The sequence below is a fragment of the Talpa occidentalis genome, unplaced genomic scaffold (assembly GCF_014898055.3).
Source record: "Talpa occidentalis isolate TD23 unplaced genomic scaffold, MPIMG_talOcc4v2.1 talOcc4.298, whole genome shotgun sequence".
Taxonomy (NCBI): Eukaryota; Metazoa; Chordata; class Mammalia; order Eulipotyphla; family Talpidae; genus Talpa; species Talpa occidentalis.
In genome coordinates, this window is record NW_023603162.1 from 1 (window position 1) to 14613 (window position 14613).

The following is a 14613-nucleotide window of genomic DNA, read 5'->3' on the forward strand; positions in this document are numbered from 1 at the left end:
ACCCTCTAGAGACCAGCAGGGCCACACCAAAGAGCTTGTGCATTTCACGGAACAGTTGGCCCTTGTTGTAATGCAGCAGGAACACTTGCGGTAGTGAAGTGAAAGATTGTTAGTTGCAGTTTAAGAGAGTTGATGTTGTGTGAATAAAGGATTGTAAGAGTGTAATAAAATATAGAAGGACTCGGCTGTGAAGAATTATATGCAGTGTTTTATTAGGCAGTCACTCTATGGAGACTAAATGGACTGGCATTAGTCATGATAATAAAGTTTATCTTAAAACCCCACTTTGAAACAGTCCTGTTTGGAAATTGAAAGGATCCTGGGCTCCTGATATCAGTATCTATGGTACTCCCGGATTACAGAGTGTTTCATCTCTCGCCTCCTCTCTGCCTCAAGCAATGTGTTTACTCCATATCCTTCATTTCTGTTCCCTTAATTTTTTGTAATAGTAAGTTTCTCCTGAATATGTAGAACTCCTTAATTATGCCTAGGTTAAGGCTATTAAGTCTGGTCATGAGTTAGAAAGCCACATTTCAGGGTGTCTAACCAGTCCCTCATCTTTTTGTGTTTCAGACGCCAAGAACTCAGGTGATACAAGGATCTCCCAGGGTGGAAAAGGTAAATTTTTACTGCATTTTTCACTGAGAATTTTCTCCCTTATATTGTGGTTCTATAGAGGAGAGTGAAATTGTTCCTTTAGAGGAAGGGGCTTCTATTAGTCTATGTGTCTTGATAAAATTATAAAAAATGGCAGTATTTTCAAAGGATCATATTTGTTATTCCCATTATAGCGTGTTAGGTGTGAAAATATTAATACACAGTCTTGGAGGGATATGCCATCTACTTAGGCCTTTGATTCCTCTTAATATTTCCAAAATATCAAAGTCCAGGATTATTAACAATAACATTGTCATCTCAAAAGCATGATACTAGTTTTCAAATAAAAAATTCAAATTCTACCTGAAAAGAAAGCAATCATTTATAGAAAACATTTTAAAAAATATAATCCACATTGGTTCTGGAATCAACATGGCAAGTGGATAAAAGGTCCAAAATAGCTGCACAAAAAATAAACTGCAGCTGTTTCATCATAATTTTGCCTTTATGACTGAACACAGTCTCGGTGGTTATACTTTATCTTAGGAAATTCTTGGCACTGATCAGGTAAGACTTATATACAGGAGAAAATATAAGCATAGGAAGTTTCTAAGCATACTACGACTTTCCTTTGGACATCTAGGTTAGACTTACTAGGTAAGCTGGCTTCGTGAGCTTCCTGGAGAGCCTTGGCCAGTAAAGGTTAAGGGGTGCTCTGGGGTCATCTTACCAATTCAGTTGCTCTTGGGTTTTTGATAACTGCATTTTCTCCAAGTTCTACAGAATTATGGAATATCTAAATAGAATATTTCTGTTCAAATGAACTGCATTATGCCAAAATGTGAGCATCTGCTGCACACCTTGCTTTAAGGAACCAGATAAAACTACAGCAAATTCAAAAAGAAAGGTTTCAGATTAGAATTTCAAAAGGGAATATGAAAAATCATTCTCTGGTAAAGTAAATGTAATAACAACAGCACAAAAATGATTGAATAAACCTCTTTTTGGTATTGTCAGTAACTCAGAATCTTTAGTTAAAACTATGACAATGTGATAGAAATATCTTGTTCTCTACATTTTTAAGCTCTGTCCTTTTAATATAAATATAAAATGTGTTTCAGTTTCAGTTGAATATGAATAAAATGGTTCTCTCTGATCTCAACATTGCATAGGATGCAAAAATATAATAATAAAATATAACGTGACTATCAGCTACCTTATAATTTTGAGATACAACAATGTTGAAATTTAAATAGGATAAAATTATACTGCTTTCTCTAACCTCTAGTCACCTAAACTTTACAAAGTCACACAAAATTTCATAAAAATTAATATGCTTTTCATTTTACATGAATACTCTTAGTTTTTCCTTACTTATTTTGTTATGAACACAACCCAAGATCCCAAGGAGTCAACACCACTTGGCCAACAGCATGCATATCCAACGCAGCTTCTTTGGAGATGCTTATATTTGAAAGCTGAGCTATTCAGAAAGTCAAAGAGGTCTTATACAGACATAAAAAGTCCAAAATTAGGGAAGTTATAAAAATAAGGAGAAAGTCTGTTTTGAAGCATAGATTGATTGATAAATAACGTGTTGATACTAAATACCTTGAGAAAAAGTGTTGGTTATAATCCAATCCAAACACTCCTCTAGCTGATTAAGTAAAATCTAAAATGAACAACAAACAACCCAAACTGATAACACTTTCAGAAAGAGAAGAAAAGCCTAACTAAATATCTGTTAAGGTATAGTAAGGATACCCTCCTTACAACCTACCTATTTATTTATTTACTTCTCTCCCTATCTGTCTGGGTTTGTCACATGATTACTGCACATTCATCTCTCCTTGCCTTCATTGTCTATATAGTTTGATGATAAAATCTTTGAGAAACCTTCATCATCCTATATTTTTTTGAGACTAAATTTAAGGCAAAATTTAGAGATTATATTGCTAGAAAATACCTTCAGCAAGGAGGGAGAGAATGAAAAATTTTGTAATTCCTTTAAAATGTGGACCCATTACAGTCTCATTCCTTCTGCACTATCCTGTTTGAGTTCCATTTAAAAATGGCTTTGCCCTAATCTGTTTTGCAAGGAGTGCAATGAAGTTGTTTATAGAAGGAAATGTCTTTTGTAAGCTAGATCTGTGAGAATGAGCCAGTGAGCAGAAGGAAGGGTCAACCTTCAGCCTGGTGCATGTCACAGGCAATAAACTATCTGACATCAGCCTAGTTCACCAGGGGGTTTGCCATGTCTTCAGTGAAGGCTAGACTGTAGATATGGTAGGACAAAAGGGAAGGGAAAGATGGCACTGGAAGTGCATCCCTTGTCCTTAGAAACTTGAAATCCTCCTTCTAAATGAAATTCTAGATCTATGTTTAGTGGTTGCTTTGCCCCTATGCCACTATGTTGATGGCTGAAATTTTACCAAGACAGATGCAGCTCAGAGAAGGAGGAACATTTATTGTTTTAGAAAGCTGGAGAAATTCAGGCTTCTTCAGTTTATTATAGACACAGTCATTAAGGAGCAACATTGAAAAACTGAAAATTGTACCTTTTCAGAGTCTTTGATTTAAAATAAAAAGCATAATGAACTATTTAATTTTTCTATACCATCCATGTTTTAGGCAAGATCCTTACAAAAACACTCTTCAGCCCCTGGCTTCAAGAAAAAAAAAAAAAAGCCCTTAAATTGATTTTAAATTAGAATCAATTTTGATTTGTATTTTCTGGCTACAAACTGTTTCATTTCAAGGCTACTTAAAGGTTTCTTCATGAATTTTGCAGTTGAATGTGGTCAAGCAGTTATTCTCTTTACATTCCTGAGTAGAGTATATTAAATTATTAGAATCACATACATTCTAGTACTTTTATCTCCTCTAGCGTTGGGAGGGATAAAATCCCTTCCAGAATGTCTCTCTTATATGTTTTCATTTTATTTTCACTTTCTCAATATTGCTCTTGGCCCTGGTAGTCTTTTGAAATAGTGTTAAGATATCTGCAAACTAATTTTTATCATCTGGATGACCACATTATATATTTTTCATCATAATTTGTGGATACACTATGTATATCTCCAAAGAATGATGCTATCCCTTCTAATATGTGTGTATTTCTCAAAAACAGGTCATGATGAATTTGCACATGCAAGAGTTTCTTATATTAATCACAAGTCTTGGCTTATCACATGTCTTTATTTTCTGTATATTCAGAACAAAATGTCCCTGCTTTCTACACAATGTTATTGTTTTCATTAAACAAGACTTTGTCCTATAAAGAGAGTGGACCCCTTTCTCTTGTAAGATGCTGTCACACTGTGATCATGAACCTACTTAGAGGACGCTTTTACACCATTATAAGCTCATGATACTCTTTCCAGTTTTTCCTCTACATAGTCTTTTCCTCTAAAGGCAAACAGGGCATGTCTTAAAAAAAAAAAAAAAAAAAAAAAGGTTCATTTTTACAATGAGAACTCCAAAACTCTATGGTAAAAAATGAAATGAAATAACTTGCAGAAAAATATGTATTAAAATTTTCAATTTTAACATGGTTTTAACAATTTTCTCTAATTCTGCAACTAATTATAATTTTTAGATATCTAAAAATTATATTTGATGTTTTAAAGTTTTCTAAAGGCAACCATTCTCAAAATATACTTAAAAATGATTCTGAAGATATGTGTAACAAACACATGCCACTATATCCTATAGGGCCAAAACCACACTCCAAAATTTAAAAAAAAAAAAATTAACTTAGTATTAAAGCTTTTTTATAAATCTCTAGTCAGTCATAATCAATTGCATTATATTTCTGGGTGATGCATAAAATAGAACCAGAGAAAAATATTTGAACTAATTTGTCTTAATATCTATTATATTCTCAAAATGACTGTTTCCAGGAGTCAGAAATATCAAAAAAATCATCTTCAACAAAGACTAATGCACACTCATTCTTGTAAATTTTCTTAAATCCTTCAGTTCTCTATTACTACGGCATATTATATCTATTTCAACTAAAAGGAAATGTCTATTTTTGACCTGCTACTATTTGTGTTCTTTAAATGCATGTCTAATTTCTTATTTGGGGAGAATTAAATAGATAACAAAAGTAGAGTTTGCCAAAATTGTCATGATTCACTACTTCTATTAACAAATTACCATTATGTCCTATCTTGAAAATTAGCTCTTCAACCATTCCTAGTCTACATTATACATCCTTAAGGTCTATAGCTTTCCAAAACCTAGGCATGTATGTGAAGAGTAGATAAAATGTTTTCTGCTTAGCCTATATTTCATTTAAAATTCAATATACCCATTTATTAAGGATTTATTATATGCAATTAAGTGTAAAGGAGCAGTCACAAATGTGTTACTGTATTCCAAACATCCAACCAGTAATACAACCACACAGCTGGTCATTAAAGAAAGTGTGTGGGGCCTCCCTGGTGGCGCTGCGGTTGAACGCTGGGTTGCGAAGCTGCCCGCAGCCTCTGCAGCGCTGGTTCGATCCTCGGCTGCTCCCCGGCCACCAGAGGAGGGTCCCACATGGCGCACAGACCTCTCCTGACACCTGCTGCTCCCCTCAGCAGTGTACTTCGGTCCTTCTGCCTGCTCTGCTCCCTGCTCTGGCTCTGGTGAATTCTCTCACCCTCCCGCGCTTCTGACTGTACACAGTGCTTGTATGTATAAATCAATCAATCAATAAATCTTTAAAAAAAAAAAAAGAAAGTGTGTGCACGTGCATATGTAAAATTCCTTAACAAATTGAAAACTATGCACAGCACTTAAAGAGGATACTCACATTAACATATTACAGTCTTAAATTAAATTCCCTCTAATAGAGTGAAGAGTAGGTTTTTGGATGTGTCATTCTGCTGATATTGCAGGGATTGATATCATGGAGCAGAGAGGAGAATAATAAAAGAATAAGAGACATTCCCTTCAACACTTCCAAAAGTTTTGTTTTATGAAAGTTGTATCACCATTCTGACCTTTTCTTCTATTTCTACATTTCTCCCCTACTTACAGTCTTTGTAATTTATTTTAAACTTTATTAATTAAGAACATTTTCTTAAAACCAATTGAAACATTTAGATATATACCAACATTATATTAATATATCGCATGCACAATTTTATCATCCATTTTGTGGCCAATAAATATTATTCCTTAAATATTTGTCTAAAAAGTCAGTAAAGAAAAGTTTGGGTAGACTATAAACCCAAATATAAACCCAAAGAAATTTGTATAGCATGTCCTAAAATTAATGTTTGAAATTGACCAGAAAGGACACCTGATAAGACCATTGACAGATATTTGAGCAGTATCTTTGACAAAGCAGTTTCCTTAAATCTGAGCCACTAGTGGCACCTGACATCCTCAACAGAGGTGCAAAATGCCATCCACTTGATTACATTACCCAAAGTAGTAATACAAAGTGACCCTAAATCCATGTTAGCATTAATTGGTAATCAAAATTCGAATTATTAAGCTTCTTATTCTTTGTACATCTTTGCTGTCTTAATATCATCATTTAATTATAATTTAAATATTGCAATTGATTAGTTTCTACAAATGCTTCCGGAAAAATACAACATTAATTACAACTAGGAGTCATAACCTTGGTTTCCTATGTTACTTTGAATGAATTTATTTCCTTGCTTAAACTTATTTTGCTCTGAGATCATTATTTGTTTAGGCTCCATTAGTTTTTATTTAAATAAGGTAGCTTGATTATCTTATCCAAGGACTATTCAATAAGTGTGTAATATTTTACTATTAAGTGCTGTCTTCCAAGTGGAAATTCATTAATATAATCAATTAACTAGTATACAAGAAAAATCAAATTTTACTACAAAAATCAGGGTTGAAGTTTGAATACATGGTTAAAAAATTCATTTTATCCCAGAGGTGGTGGCATTCTAGCACAAAATAGTAGGTCAGTATGTGATATTCCAAAATAAATGTTTATAACAACAAATTCAAAGATATTCTACTTGAATTCAATGCAGACACAGCAAAGCCAAATCAAAAAGATACAGTTTTTCGGCTACGGGAAATATTACACCCATTTTCCTCAGTGTAATAAAATCATTACACATAATGTAATTGTCAAGTAAATGTAACTTTTTTTTCATGGCATTAGGAGAAGTGTGTATCTGCCTTTTACTAAATATGGATATGTGCATGAAACTATCAGGATGAATTTAATTTACATTGCACAATCTATTAAAAATAGGGTTAGTTATTAAACTGCATGCTGCCATTCTTACTACTTTACCATTTAGAAGGAAAGCAGGCTTTAATAGTAAAGTTTTAATACTTTGTTCTAAAATAAAAATACAATAATACAACCCACCTCCCAATCCTGGTCTCAGGCGATTGTCATAACCATCTAGGAGTCGGTCCAAAATTCTGGTGAAAACAGTAGTATTGTCTTTGAGTTCATCTTGTAATGACTGTTGTCCATAACTGAAAAAGACATGGGGGGAGGCGATATCTATATTATTCATTTCAACGTTTTAAAATAAAGCCTGCTCCAGATTTTTCTACTTTGCTTTCTATTGAAACTTAATTTGAATAATCTTTCTGTAAAGTTAAAAAATGTAATGCTTTAAATTTTACAATTTTGTCATATTTTTTCTCTTAGACAATAAGGTCTTTAACATTTCTAACTATGGAAGGAAAATTATAGGAAATGAGTTTTGTCTCTAATTTTGTATTTCTCAGTATGTACGCAGTGCAGTAATGCATGTCTTCATGGAGCAAGCAAAAAGTTAATGCATGGTAGGATAAAGAAGAAATCTGGAAAACGTCTCTCTCCCAAAAATATATGTTTGTGAACTACCAAAATCACTAATAGTTTTGTTTTCATTAAATTTAACATGTGGCTTAAGCTTAAGGTTTTATCTACTAATGTTCTTCCCCACTTTATATGTAGGCACTTTGTTATTTAATGTTTTCTCAAGATATTTAGATGAGAAAAATGGATAAAATGTGTTACTTGGGATTATTACATTTGCACATTGGTGCAAATTCATTCCATTTAGAGTTTATGAAAACAGATTTTATAATCTGTCTACTCAAACCTCTAATAAATTGAAATTTTGTTGTGTCTGATCTTAGAAGTAAAAGATACCTTCAAAAACTGTGGCTCAGTATTTTCTTAATTCGTAGTTTTTTAAGCTGTAGTGCCAATTTAGGGTTTTGTTTAAGGAACACAGCTAGACCCCAGTTTTCTTCAACTTTTAGTCTAAAACTTTATTTCCATCTTTCTATATTGGGGTATTTGTTTCTTTATAAATCTCTCTAGTTTACGTGTAGTTTTAGCCCTCATTAGTTCTAGTTTTTAGTTTCAATTATGTAGTGACCGCAGTTCAAATGTCGCGGGTTTCTCCCATCAATGTCATTTTATCTATCCTTGATTCACATGGTATGTAATGCTTAGTATGCACCTCCAAAATTCTTTGAAGAAAGAGTTTCTGTCATAGGATGGATCATACTCACTGATTGATTTCAATGACTGCTTTAACTGAGTGGGGAAAAAAAAAGGCATACAGGGTGTAAACTAAGATACTGCCACAAAATATCACTTTCTCACATTCTAGTGAACATGCTTTTGATTTCACTTGCGTGTTTATATTATAACTAAATCTAAGAACAATAGTGACATTTGAAACCAGGATTTGACAGGAGTAAGAAAAAAAATCAAAGTATTTCAAAAATAAACACAATTTTGTAGGTAATTTTATACTGGCAAAATGCAATGGCCATTTTTCTGATAAAATTTAAATTTAATAAATTTATGTTAGCTAAAACTATTCACAATATTAAACATGAAATACACCTCTATAAAACAAATTTTCATACTCCTAATTTCAACATCAATACTATGCAGAATGAAGGTTTACTCTCCTTTGGCAAAATTAAGCATCTTGCTGGTTTTTGAAATCAAATTTTCAATGAGCTCTGTCTTCCAGGGTGTCTCATTAGCAGATGACACCAATAAAGCAAAATATCCTATTCTGAGTGCAATTATTTATAAAAACTCCTTGTCACAAACCATGTATTGTGCATGCATCTTTCAAGGATATTGGAAGGTCATCTTGATAAAGGTGGAAAAGAAATGCTAGCACACCTTAAGTTGTGAGGAGAACCTGATCAAGTAGTCTGAGGAAGAAAGGAGTGAAATAAGAAGTGGGGCCAGATGAGGTGGTATGACATGAAGGACTACAATTAAATTGTTAATATAATGGCTAGAATATGGAGCTGTCTGTTACCTTTGCCTGCAGGCCCTTTGCTTGCACAATATATGTCAAATTAAGGAAATGGCTTTTTCCTGGTTTTATCTCATAGATGCTGCATTCCAGCCATTTACATTGGAATACAAAGGTCAAAAGGACTTCCCTCTCCCCCTCCCAGAAAACCAGCTCCGCTTTTCCACTTGCAATGGCTAATCTTTCCTTGATGTGATTTTATAACCCAGTTGTTCTTCATCTTTACTTCTAACTTACTATGTCAACTGTAATTGTCAGAGAAGAACCTTAGGACAAAGATCAAGATTATTTATTTGGTATTAAGCACTCATGCCAATGTAATGTTTCCTAAACTGAATGTACGATTTGAAGAGAAATGTCAGTTACAGTACCTGATTTTGATTCCATATGAACCACTATATAATAAAACACTGTGCACTAACTCCATCTACAGGTCATTACAATAGTAACACTTCATATAATTTTTCAAAAGCAGGGAAGAATTTTTAACTCCTAAGATTAAGAGTATCTGGCCATAATGCATTTCCTGTTCATCTGGCAGTGGTTATTCACCACACACAATAGCCAAAAAAATAATAACGGATAACTTTTCAGTTTAAGAAATCCTCCTAAATTCACATCTTTCCAGACTTTTCCATTTTTCTGCTTCATCTCATAAGGGTTCACTTTCCATTTCATTTTGATGACTCTTAAGTTTTTATAATAGGCTAAGACTTATTTATCAGCCATAGGAGTGGACTACACTAGAAATGTAAAAGATAAAAAATAATCTGAATTGTTTGGTCATTTACATCATTACCATTGTAATATGTTTGTCGGCTTGATTTGATCATTAGTAAATATTTTGAGTATGGGTAAGCTTATTACTACATTTTTCTTAGAACTTATACCAGAGTTAGTTATGCATAAATGAAGTTCAATTTTTATCTAATGTTTTTAAATAGATGTCTGGTATAGTCTACCTCTGTTGGTTACATAAAAAATGGTTTCAAAACATGAAATTCACATTTATAGAGACTTGGATTTTCAAATTTCAAATATTATTTTAAACTTTCCACTTCTAAGTGACACTGTCATAGGATGCAAACATCAACTGGGGTCACTTTTGCTATGAATTAGGAGACCGCAAGTTTGGTTAAGTTACCACTGAACAGTGAGAAGTTCAATTTAAGACATAGATGTTAAAGTAATACACTCCTTAACAAAGGCATGTTAAGTGTATTCTAACGAACATTCAAATAAGATGATTATTTATTTTTCATATATTTCTTCTTTATTCTTAGCTGGAATTTTATTGCAGTTAAGTTTTTTGAATTCCCTTAGTCATGAATTCATCCAAGGACAGTTTTCTTCCCCCTGATAGAATATATGAAAAGTTTCAGAAATTCTCATGCAGATTTAAAATAAATTGTCCCCACCTTCTTCCAGTCACTGTGCTCAGAAGGAGGGTCCAGGCCCAAAGATAATCAGAGAGACCGAGACTTCTCTTCATGGCGGACTCGTGCAGCTGAAAAGTAGAACAAGTAGAGATCAATGTTTCTTGCAAGAAACATCAGGTTATAACCACTAGGGCTGACTGAGGCAGTTCAGATGAAGCTTTGAAGTCAGGAAATGACCTCACTGGGATATGACACCTCATTGGAAGCAATGGAAACCTAGACCATCCATTCTCTACTTTCCCTTCAATTTCTCCATTCAGAAATATTTTGGTGTCTTAATATTGCCTGTAAAAGAATACAAGTTAAAATGCTTTCAGGTGACAATGTTGCTCAACATAAAAACTGTGAGTTTTTTTTTTTTTCCCCCCCTCTAGGTTTCATATTTCCAGTATAGTTTGGATACACCCTTTGTTGTTTACCATCTGAAAATTTTGGCCTTTCTGTTCTGAGTTTCCACAACTGAACTGTGCACTGAAATTTTTAAGCTGTGTCGATAACAGAGTGCATGTTTGCAGAGTGGGATGGGGTAAGTTAATATACTTTGATGACTGAATACATCTGTGCATTCTGGATGTACCTTGATTATAGCAGCAACTGTATTTATGTTTAAAAAAAAAATAGAAAACACATTGTTGAATGCCGAAGTCGTCCTTATATTCTCTGCTTGTGATTGCCTTGTTAAATATGCTCACTGATGTTCCTGTGAGGCTAAAGGACGCACTTTATAGTCAAGCCATGTGCTCATCTCTCTCACACACAAACCACACTCACATAAATGCACAAAACATGCCCACACATATCTTTTAAGCCCTCTTGAATTCTGCCAGGTTGCTGTTAGAAAATGTTTTATCTCAAACAGATGGAAGCTGGAGTGCTTTGCTTTGCATGAATAAGGGAATCTTTTTCCTCTTAGGTAAAGTGCAATCAATCACCATCTGATTGTTGAATTTAGACTTGATAGTGGGGTGCTGGAGGGATGGAGAAGTATGAAAATCTTAGAGAATGTTTTTAAAAATCATAATCTATTTGTAGAGTCAATTTTTAGAAATCAGTGAATTACCTGATTAAGGAGCAGATATAGTAACATTTTATTTTAATGTGCTATAATTAATTCCAGTCATGATATGAATTGTTCAAGGTATTTGATAGCACTTCCCTGAATGTCTAACTCCCTAGTAGGATCAGTGATTAATGGATTGCTAGTCTTTTAAAGCATAGTTTCTATCATGTACCCTATAATTTAATGTGGTGTGCCTTTAGATACATCTACACAAATATTAAATACACTCAGGGATCATTTATATCAGTAAAAACCATTATAAACAGACATGTAAGCTATGAAACAATGTGTTCAGAGAGAAATTGTCTAGATCTAGAGGTAAGAGCTGTGAACCTCATCATGGCTTATACTAAATGTAGTGATGGGTTTTGACACAGATGAGTTGAATAGGACAAGAAATTTTGGATAGCTACCATTATGTTAAAATATTGCATCCAAATTGCACTATTATAATTTCACCCTTTTATGAATCTTCAACATCTATTATGAAGGAAAAACAATTCCTCTTACCCTATTAATTTTTGTTGGTCTTTGTTGAAGGGGGGTAATTCCTGAAGGGACAAATGAAACAAACCATAACCCCGAGGCAAAGTATCAGTTTTTTGTCCTCCTCTGACATTTGAAAAAGAGAAAAACAAGCCTGTCGTGGCACTTGAGTTGTTGAGTGAGAAAGTTTCTTGCAAATACAAACATAATAGTCTAAAAGAAGCACTAAGCAGCCATACCCCTTCCACCTTCCACCTCCCCCCAAACACACACACTCCAGACGCCCACATCCCGGGCCATCCACATCAAATGGAAGTTGAGTTTTTCGTGTTCGGAATGGGAGAGACCCCTACACCAGAGGGCATTTCAGCAGCGTCCACTGTAAAGGAGAAAGAGGGATCTGTGCAGCCAGAACGAGACTGCCTTCCCTAGGCTGGAACGCTGAGACAGGTTTTCTGTCCCAGCGTCTGAACTTTCCACTATGCCCCCCGACGCCCCTCCCCACCTCATCCCAGCTCCCTCCTGCAAGGGGGGTGGGAGGGAAAGAGAAAAAAAAAAAAAAAAAGACTAAAACGGCGTGTCACCACCCACCCCGCGGAAAAAAATTCAAATCTGCCTAAGAATGGGGGCAAGAAAAGAAGAGGCAGGGGGAGAAAATAATGCTTCCTGTATCGCTGCGGTTTTCACCCTGAAAGAAAAACATTCGTTGTTTCTACCTGCTCTGGGATCAGGCTCTAATCCTCTCCCGCTTTCTTTTTTTCCCCCACTCTAGCATTCCCGTCTCTCCGGCTAGGAAAAGCCACGTTCAAAGCTCACTGTGTTGCGGTCCGAAGCCGCACTTACCTCGGGCCCCCTCTGGGCACAGGATCGCTCAAGACCCGGGAAAAGTCTGCGAGAGAAAATCGTGGAGAGCCTGGAGCCAGCGCGAGTCCGCGCGTCGGGCGCGCCGGGAGCGGAGGGGCGTCCTCGCTCTGCCTCTCACTCACTCGGTCTGAGCCATCATGGACTCTGCGTGCGCCTTTGCTGAGGATTTCACACCCAAATTTGCTTCCCAATCTCCAATCTGCAGCTATACAACAAAAGATTTCTCTTTACCAAGACAGTAGTAATACGTCCCAGGGCAAACCGGATGTGAAATAGGCGGTGACTTCATGCCAGAGAGATTTTATTTTAGAAAGGAAGGTGGTACCAGCCTCTGGAGCTGGAGACCAATCCGCCCATTTTTTATATGCAGCACAATTTAACTTGCACCGCTCTGGCCCTAATCCCCTTCTCTCTAGCTGCAGACTCAAATCCTTCTACAATCTGCTGCAAGCGTTCCCCTTTTTTTTTTGGGGGGGTGGAGTAGAAATAGGGGGAGGGAAGTAGAAAGGTACTACACTCAGAATCTTCACACTTTGAATTTCTGTACCCTGTTTAAGGTGTGTCCATTAAAAAGAAAGCTGTTCATTGCAAATATTCCACCTTTGATCAAATATTTAACTAATGAATGCTTGTGAATAAATGCAAGCTAGGGAACAGGGAGATGCAGGGTTACACATGTGGAGAACACACCGTCCTCTCGCTTCCCTCCCTCACACGCACTCCCACATACATGTCTAAATCCCTGTGCCTTGCACAGTCACGAAAGATGAGAGATGGTAGGGGAGAGTTCTGGGCAGCAGGGATTTGGCCACCAGGTGTAGAGAGTCCTTCGCACTTTCACAGGTTGTGAGCGCTTCCACCCCACCTTCTGTCTGAGCTTAAAGGACAGCGAGAACGCGCTCAGAATGTTTTTTTGGTCTTTGGTGGCAACTGTTTTCGGTTTTTGTGATGTTGGAGAAAACACGGGCTTCTTTAAACATGAATTGCGCTGGTTTCTTAGGACGAGGAGTATTCAACTTTAAATAAATCGCTCCGTTCATTTCTAGGCTTGAAATTCACATCTCCATTTCCGGAACCCGTCCCCTTGCCTTGAACTCAGTCATTCTCGGATTTAGGAAAATGGGAGTGGGGGAGGAGAGATTAACAGAAGGGTTTTTAGAAGTCGGGACAAAGCTACCGTCTCCTTTCTTTAAATTTTTTTTTTTCCTCTTTGCCCTCTCCTCTTACCCTCCCTGGTGGCTCTCCACCCACGTATAATTATACACTTAGGGAATGAGGGTGTGTCTCAGCATCAGTCTCACGAAATTTCCAAGGCATCAGGGATGACTGAGGTTCTCGGATTTTGTGAATGGAGGTGTGTAGCAGAAAGGAGGTGAGTGTAGTCTTCCTGGGAAAAGTACTTAAAATGACCAGAGCACGGGAGCTGTCCCTTTCAGCACTCGTGCCCACTCTAGAGGAAAGGTGCTGGGAAGAAGTGGTGGCTCCCTGTGATGCCTATGGTGAATGAGCTCTAACTTACCTAGCCCTTTCACGCAAGAGAAGTGGCAGCAGAAGAGATGTTTTGAGTGGAGGCAGAGCCCAGTCAAGTGAAAAAATTAAAATGGTCAGTCCATACCACTTACAGAGTTTTGATTCTACAAGTGTTTCATGACCCTGTGATGTGATGCAAGCAGCTTATATGATGAAAACTTAAGGCAGGTGGTTGCAATTGTAAGGAATGTAAAATTGAAGACCACATTTAAAGTTGAGCTTGGTTATGTGTTTTTTGTTTGTTTGGTTTTTTAAAGATTTATTTATTTATTTGTACAAACACTGGGTACAGTCAGAAGCGCAGGGGGGGGGGGCGGGGGTGAGAGAATTCACCAGAGCCAGAGAGGGGAATAGAACA

At 36.1% G+C, this 14613-nt stretch overlaps 1 long non-coding RNA gene across 1 annotated transcript; it reads left to right on the forward strand.

The window, feature by feature from the left end:
• Nucleotides 1–577: 577 nt before the first annotated feature.
• Nucleotides 578–14488, forward strand: LOC119254108 (uncharacterized). The gene is made up of 3 exons (XR_005127277.2): nucleotides 578–618; nucleotides 10690–10841; nucleotides 12634–14488. It is a non-coding gene; the product is annotated as an uncharacterized LOC119254108 (long non-coding RNA).
• The last annotated feature ends 125 nt before the right edge of the window (nucleotides 14489–14613 follow it).